Source organism: Hakea prostrata, chromosome 2, assembly GCF_041222555.1.
Source record: "Hakea prostrata isolate BN-2017 chromosome 2, UWA_Hpros_2, whole genome shotgun sequence".
In the NCBI taxonomy this organism is placed as follows: Eukaryota; Viridiplantae; Streptophyta; class Magnoliopsida; order Proteales; family Proteaceae; genus Hakea; species Hakea prostrata.
Window position 1 is genome coordinate 43,435,407 of NC_142601.1, and position 8,532 is coordinate 43,443,938.

Here is an 8,532-nt window from a genome sequence, read left to right on the forward strand (position 1 = left end):
CTCGAGGAACCCACCTTGGTGCCCGCAAGAAATAAAAGGGTAATTTCGGGATTTGATATTTCAGACCCCTATTTAATGAGGTTTTCGACCTAAAATGCATTATTATACTCCTCAGCCATCAAAGAATGTCAAACCAAGTCAGTGAGAGCATTGCGAAGGATGAAAACTTTGCAGAGATAATCTGGAGAGTTGTTCATGTTCCAATCGCGAATCTAAAGGTTAGTCGCTTCCTCCTTTAGTAATAGCTTGTTTCGAAGAGCTTTGTAGAGAAAGCTATAATTATGGGGAACCTAAACCCTATTTTACATTACTTCTAAAGTGATTCACCAATCACTCTAATTAACCGATTTCTTCACATGATAGATTTCGAAGAGTCCTAAATTATGATTTGATGGATTATTGTTTAAATTCATGTTTTTGAATGCTTGTTGTGGTAGATCTTGTCCTTAGGAGCTTTTAGAATATCTTCTTCATTCTGGAAGTAGTTTGGAACCCAAATTCATAGCTGTCTGAGTTTTTTGTCGGTTGTTGTCCGTACTCGGACATGGGTCTCTCGAGTGACCCACCCTCGCTTTGCCCAGGGGACCCTACCCCATGGGTTTCCTAGCATGGGTCTCCTAAGCGACCCATGATACTATTGTTCTAGCGACCCCACCCTATGGGTCTCCTGGCAGGGTTCTCTTGAGCAACCCCCCTTCAAACAACCCATCCCCCTGCTGTTTTGGTTTTCCATTATACTTTCGATATTTGACTTTTAGAGTTTTTCTAAAATTGAACCAACATTTAAATAGGACTCTGGGATGTATTAAGCCGTATTTTGTTTCACCTTGAAAATGTTATTGTCTACTTGAAAGGTGAGGACATTCATTTATATATGTTTGGGTTTAAATTCTAGCATGATATCGAACTTGCATATTGATTTGTATGCTACTGTTTTATGACTTTTACATTCATTTTCTAATCTGAAATTGCTATAATCATGTTTGACTATTATCTTGTTGGTTTGTAAATGGTGTGGTTAAGTTAGAAATAAAAATGAACTTGACATGAGGTTGTGCCACTACCATCGCCCCAGGAACCCTAGTATGGACATATAGCTTAAGATGCACTTCTAGGATGTCTAGATGAACATGGTTAGATAACCCCATCATGTCACCCTATCGGCAGGGGAATTGATGTTGAGTGACCCGTGGCAGCAAGGTGGAGTGGTGGGCGCTCAAGACCGGTAATCAACCTGTGAGAAGACACAACCACATTGTAAGGGGCATTCATTGGTAGAGTTGCATATTCTAGGCTTGGGCTCATGGGCTCTCAAAATCGATAACCAACCCATGAGAGGATGTGAAACCCAGCCCTAACCTTGACCCGGAAACCCTGTTGTTTGTAGGTCCGACAACCCGAAGTAAAGCAAGAAGTTAGTTATGGGCCTTTCCAGTGGAAGATTTGGTGGCTGGCTTAAAATCCATGAGAGTTGATGTCCGTGTTCCATTTATGGAAACTGCACCCTGATGAAGATGGAATTAGTTGATAGACTTGGAGTACTCTCTGGCTTGGTTCGAAGGCATTTCTACCTACTAGGTAAGTCACTTAATGTGTGTGCAAAACCCCTTTATGTTTGGATTTGATTTGAGCCTTCATTTCCCGTTTTGGACTTGCTGTCCTGATTGGTCGACTCATTGGTCGACTTGGCCAGTCGACCAATCAATCGACCAATGAGATCTGATTTTGCTGATTAGGTCTTTGCTTGCTCTATTTAAGTCCAATCTTGAGTCTACTTCGTATTTTCTGCCTCCAAACTCTTTGGAACGTACCAGAGCCCTCTGCAAGTCATCTCCCTTGCATCCTTGGTGATTTTCTTGATGGATCTTCGTCAAATCTTGTGCTTTTACACAAAAAGGTATGTGATCATCCTCTTCTATGTTTCATCTTTGATTCTCCATTACTTTTCTTTCCTTTTCTGATTGAGGACAGTAGAAGTGATGCTGTATCTCTGTTGCAACTATCACTATACTCTTTCCCTCTCTTTTCCTAAGGATCTAAAGCTTGGTGGATGATCTTCATCAAGATCATCACTCGCTTTTGAAGGAAAACATGTATTCATTCACTTTCCTTATTTAGATCGATGTTCTTCAGTCTTAGATCTATTTTTCTTGAAGATCTATGCATGCTTTTCATGATTTCTTTATCACAATTAGTGATCCATCATCCTATTGTTCTTGTCCATGATTTTTACTATGAATTCTTCAAAAACCATGATTGATCTAATTATGGTAACTTTTTGTTTCCTAATTTGTAACTTGAAGACTTGATATGATTAGTGTTTTGAAGTCCTCTATATACTAGCATACTGCCATTGTAGTTTCCCCTTTGTTTAGTACCCTTTTGAACCACCAAATTTGGTTTTATATTCTAAAATCTGTGATTTTTGAAGGCCACTGTCTCTGTTGGTCGACTCATTGGTCGACTGAGGCAGTAGACCAATTCAATCGACCAATGAGTATAGCAACCTCATATTTGGTATGTTTTGGATGTTTTGATATCTTTCCTTCTAGGTATCTTTCCTAATATGTTATATATACTTGTTTAGGACTTTCTCCCAAGTTTAGTCAAGGTCTTACTTGATTCCCTAAGATCCTTGGAGGATTATATAAGGTAAGGATGGTTATTTCCTTAATTACATAGATTGCATGAATCTAGTTTCTATATTGGAATATCATTGATTTGTTTCCTTAATTAGATTTTTACAATGATATACTACTGATGCACTATCTTGATTACAGTAGCATTACTTGTTTATACTAAATTGATTCATGTATGATTTACTTACTAATTATATGCAAGTTGTATGTCGTTATTGATTTCTTTCTATATAAGAAGTTACCATGTATGTGACATAATGGATTTATGTTTGTGAATGATTAAGTATGGTTTGGAAAGGAGAGGTGTCCTTTTGACACTTCAGTCCTTGGACAACTACGGGAATATTATGGGATGTTTCCGGAGATGCCCTTTGGACACCTTTCTAAACTGTTGGATGACATATTTAGGGCTGTCTAGTAGTGTTTGGCTAGGATGTCTCGTTATGTCAGACCCTAATCGGAGGGGTATTGAGACCAAACGACCCATGGTAGCAATGGGGATTCATGGGCGCTCAAGACCGGTAACCAATCCGTGAGAGGACAAGAATCACATTGTGGGGGCCATTTATTGGTAGGGTTGCATATGGATAGACTTGGGCTCACGGGCGCTCAAGACCGGTAACCAATCCCTGAGGGGACGTGAGAGCTTCCCGTTTACCATATGTGGATGACCTATAGGGTTGATGAGTCCGTAGTCAGGGACTATGAGGACTCTAGTGTGAAGGATGCCGGAAAGGATCGCCAGGGGCGAGGAATGGACGTATCTGGATCTGACTTGATGTAACTAAGTATGAGACTTGCATTTGGCTAGGTTTTGACCCTGACATGCGCCGGTACTTAGACCAATGGTGATGTGAGAGAGTGGTGACTTAACCCCCAGCCATGGAATGTCCCGAGGGATGCCGGACCCACTACCAAAAGGCATTGTGTGATGAGACCTTCCTAAAGAAGTACGGTGCTATGACTTAAAGCATGTCTGCCCATAGAGACCATCATACATAGAGTTAGAATCATATTGCATCATGTGTTTCATATCATATAGCATTTTACTCTGTTTTGAAATCCTGTTATTTATGTTGTTATGGATTAACTGCCTTACTGAGTTTCATTGAAACTCACTCCTTTTTGTACAATATCTTTTGTTAGACTACTCTACAGGTACTGATGACTACGAAGGTCAATATGAGGAAGCGCAAACTGAAGAGGCGTACTTCACGGAAGGTGCTGGCAACCATGAAGATTACATTGAGGATTCCTCAAGTGGTCTTACTTGTTACCAGGATTAGCCCTACTATGGAGTGGGAACGTCTGAGCGTCATTGATGAAGTCTATGTTTATGAAGACATTCTTTATAAAGTAGAATAGACTTTAGTTTAGTTTGTTATATCTATCTTTCTTATCTTAGAACCAGATGTAATCTTTCTTTTAACTTGCGATCTACTTTCCGCTGGTTGTAGAGTGGGATTCCGCCTCACTTTACTTGTTGATCTAGACATTTTGATTGTCTTTCATACTCTGATGATATATGATTTATTTTTTCCTTATTTGGATCTTTTGGATTATACTTTGTACATTGATATTTATGTTCATGATTATGTTATTGTCTATGTGGGGGGTTGATTACCTTGATACTTGATCTTCGGGGCTATGGATCACACACTCGGGTATGCCAGGTAGGGTACCGGCTGGGTGGATGTGATAGAGTGGTATCAGAGCCCAACGTTCAAGGAAATCCTAACCACAGAAAACAATAACGGAACATTACTGAGTCATAGATCTGAAATGACTCATCTACTCTTAGAAGTGAATAATAGAACACTTGGATTAGAAACTTAACCAATGAAGCATAACTGAATATTTCTGAATAACATACCATAATAATACTTAAACAAAAATCACTTAATACAATAAAAGAAAAGTGAATAATACACAATAATAAAGGGAAACAAAGTGAACTTAATTAATTTCAAAAGTTTTACAACGATTACATCATATAATGCATAAATGGAAATCCTAAAGTACAGTCTATCTAGGTGATCTCCTCTGGTCTCTGAAAGCTCTGAAGTCCTCTGCTAGCTGAGTCACCTGATGCTATATCCTATCCTGCCGTGACTCCATCCTCTCATACATCTGCTCCTGTCTGACCTCCATCCTCTCCAGCATGGAAGTCATCGATCTCATCTGTGCACCGAGATCTGAAGTCTTTGGAACTGCATGAGACGGACCACCTGTCTCGAAGTGTGATGAAGGAGGAATCTCGTGATGATCCGGCTCAGCCTCGTGCATCTCTATGTCATCTCCGGCCTGATCATCACTATTAGGACCAACATCCTCTCCTCCATCCTCAAACTCCTCCTCCTCCTCTGTCTCATCATCCTCCTCACCCTCTAGACCAAGAGACCTCACTGTCTGTTTCAGCTTCATCTGTCGAATGGTCCTAGTCCCGATCGTATACCCCAATGCACCAGTGTCCACCAGTGTATCCTCGAAACTCACTCCGAAGTGCCGAAAGATCAAAGTTAGTAGCCTCCCATAGCAAAGGTTCCGCATACTAGGCCGCAGAACCAAATCTAGCATGGCCTGCTGAATGATGTAAGATAGGTCTATCTCGAAGCCCATGTAGATGCGGTAGATAACCAAGGCCTCCATCACTGTGACCCGATGGTGATGTCTGGCCTTCGGCATAATGTTTCGGCCGACAATACGACCAATAATCTATGCCGAATCTATCATCCGCCCACTGTTCGATGGAGTGTGGCATTGTCGATCATCCTATAGCGTAGTACATATCTCGTGCAGCTACTATGGCATCAAGTAGTTGTCTATCCATGCTCCCGCAGGTATCCACACACATTGTTGTGGGTAGTAAGGTACCCGTAGGATCTCAGCTAATGTCCTTGTGGAGAAGCGGATCCGTGTCTAAAGGACCCTGTTCTTGAGGACTAATCGAAGAGGATGTCTTGGACCTCTAGACTCCTCTGTAGATGTAAGGTTGCTAAAGAACAACCTCACTAGCTCCGGATATACCGGCAAATCCTCGGTGAAGAGATGTGTCCACTCCATGGTGTCAAATCTCTGCCGAATCCTGAACACTCTGAGTTGTCGAAAGTGAAGTAGACGTTCGAGCTCGATACTACAGTAACTGAAGTAGGCCTCGTACAAGAACTCGGCCTATGGTGTATCGAATCTGTCTGGTCGCCGATCTACCTGTCTAGGCTCTAAAGGCACCTAACCTCTACCCCTGAGTGCCCCTACCATACGACCTCGACCTCATCCTCGTCCTCCTCTCTGCATGGTGTATGTCTATGGAAGAGACAAAAGACATTGCTAGTTAGTACTATTTCAAGACTTCAACCAAAAGGGTATTTTCGTAATTTTTTGGAAATTTTCAAATTTGGGGAAAATTCGATTTGAAGATACTAGCATGTGCACAATACTTGGAATTGCATGATCATGAAGTTTATTTGAAGAGAATCGATCGAAAACTTGGTTAAAAGTGGAAAATTCAACAAGAAGAAATTTGGGGATTTTTGCAAACTAGGTCAAAATTGAATTTTTGAAAAGTTGGAATTGGTTAAATCAAACTATATGGACATATATACAATATCATCTTGAGCATGTAGCATTTGATTTCGTGCGAAAACTCCAAGCGGTTTGTGAGAAATCAGAATTTTTCTAAGGTTAACGATTTCGCTACGAAAACGTTGTGAAAGTGCTAGAATGTGTTAAAACCTAGGGAATATGTTTCTAAGTATTCCTAAGCATGATTTCTAGCATTGGATTCAAGTAAAACATAGTTTCTATGGAATTTCAAGCATGAGAGATTGTATATGAAAGAAGAAATGAGAGATTTACCTTGTATATGATGAATGTGTGATGTTGTGTTGTTGTTGAAGCACTAAAACACCTCAAGAACACTTGGAAGAACCTTAGCAGACTTTCCCCAGAGCTCTCTCACGTTTTGGAATGGTTAGAATGAAGTTAGAATGAGGAAATTGATGCTTAAAATGTGAAATTTCATATTCTGTGAGCATTGGTTAACTCATTGGTCGACTGGGGGCGTCGATCAATCAATCGACCAATGGACACAGTGACCTCATTTTCTGTTGAATTTTTTGGAAATGTAATTTTTGTCCTATGGATTATTGTTTGATGACTAAATGGATGTATTTAAGCATGATTTAAATTTTCAAATCTTTGGACTTGTGGATTATGATGAAACTTCGAAATTCGGTGTTTTTGATGTTTTCAGTTTTTGCAGAATGGTTACTCTAAGAAGTGGACGTGGTGGATCCAGTAGCAATGGTGGTCATGTTGAGATACCTCATGGAGGTGGTGAGATACCCAATGGGGGTCATGATCAGCAGACCAACAATGACAATCAGGGTACCCATGACATACCCGGTGCCCCTAATGTTGGAAGCTTTCGTGATATTGCCAATATCATGGGCAATATGATGCAGCAGCAAGCAGCCCAGTTTAATCAGATGCTGAAGGGTTTCATGACTACGCATAATGAGACTTGTGCTGGTGCTAATGTGAATCCTCATGCCGTAGTTCTGAATGCTGGAGGATTAGCTGAAACTCCTCATACTCGTCTGATGGAGAGTTTCCTGAAACTGCAAGTGCCCACCTTCACTGGAGTGACCAAGGACCCCTTGTTTCCTAACAAGTGGCTTCGTGAGTTAGAGAAGGCTTTTCGACATCTGCAATGTTCTGAAGCCCAAAAGATTCTGTTTGCTGAACAGTAGTTGTAACATGAAGCTAACACTTGGTGGACCTCCACTCGGCTTGTTTTGGAAGGTTTGCATGTGGGTGATGTAACTTGGGACTTGTTCAAGGAAGCTTTCTGCATGAATTATTTCCCTTAGGCGGTGAAAGATGCGAAGGAAGCCGAATTTATGGTTCTTACGCAGGGATCCTTGTCTGTGTTGGAGTACCAACAGAAGTTTGAGGAGCTTCATTTCTTTGCTCCTGATTCTCTGAAGCTTGACCTCGCTAAGGCCAAGAAATTCTTTAAAGGACTGCGCCTACCATTAAAGCTTACCTCACTGTCCAGCCTATAGTGAGCTATGCCCAAGTGGTGCAGAACTCGAAGAAGTTGGAAGAAACTGAGAAGGAGAATGCACGTGTGCAAAGTCCCTGGCAGCCCAGGAACCCTAGTTTGGTGGATCATAATGATCGGCGTTTTATGAGACCTACACCCTACCCCACTCCTGCTTTTCAGCCTAGGAGTGTAGGTCAGAGCTCTGATTTTCAGCAGCCCGGCCTGTTTAGACAGTATGGCGGGAATCGACCACCAGTGAATGCAAATGCTAGGCCTGTGAATGCAAATCCTAGGCCATTGGTTTAGAAGCCCCCTGTTGCAGCTACTCCAGTGCGACCTAGCAATCCTGTTTGCTTTTTCTGTAAGCAAGCTGGTCATTTTGCCCGTGCCTGTCCGAAGTAGCCTGCCCAGAGCAGCCTGCTCCTGTAGTGAAGAATGCTCCTGCTCCTCCCCTCGGTAGAGTGTTCAGTATTTCCGGTACTGAACAGGATGCAAGCCATGATGTGATTACAGGTACATTGTTAGTCGCTTCTATTCGTGCATTTGTCTTATTTGATTCATTAAGAATACTAACCTAATGCCTGAGAAATTATCTAGTTGTTTATTGATTAGTACACCTACTAGTCCTGTTGTGAAACTAGATAAAGGGTTAGTTAAATGTCCTGTGTTGATTGGTATGAAGAACTTGGAAGCTTATTTGGTACTTCTCGATATGAAGGACTTTGATGTCATTTTGGAAATTGATTGGTTGACAGCCCACAAAGCTGCGTTTCTTTGTTCCTCAAGGAAAATTCAGTTTCATATCTGTGGAAATCTGGTCTTTGAATTTCAAGGTGAGAAAAGAAG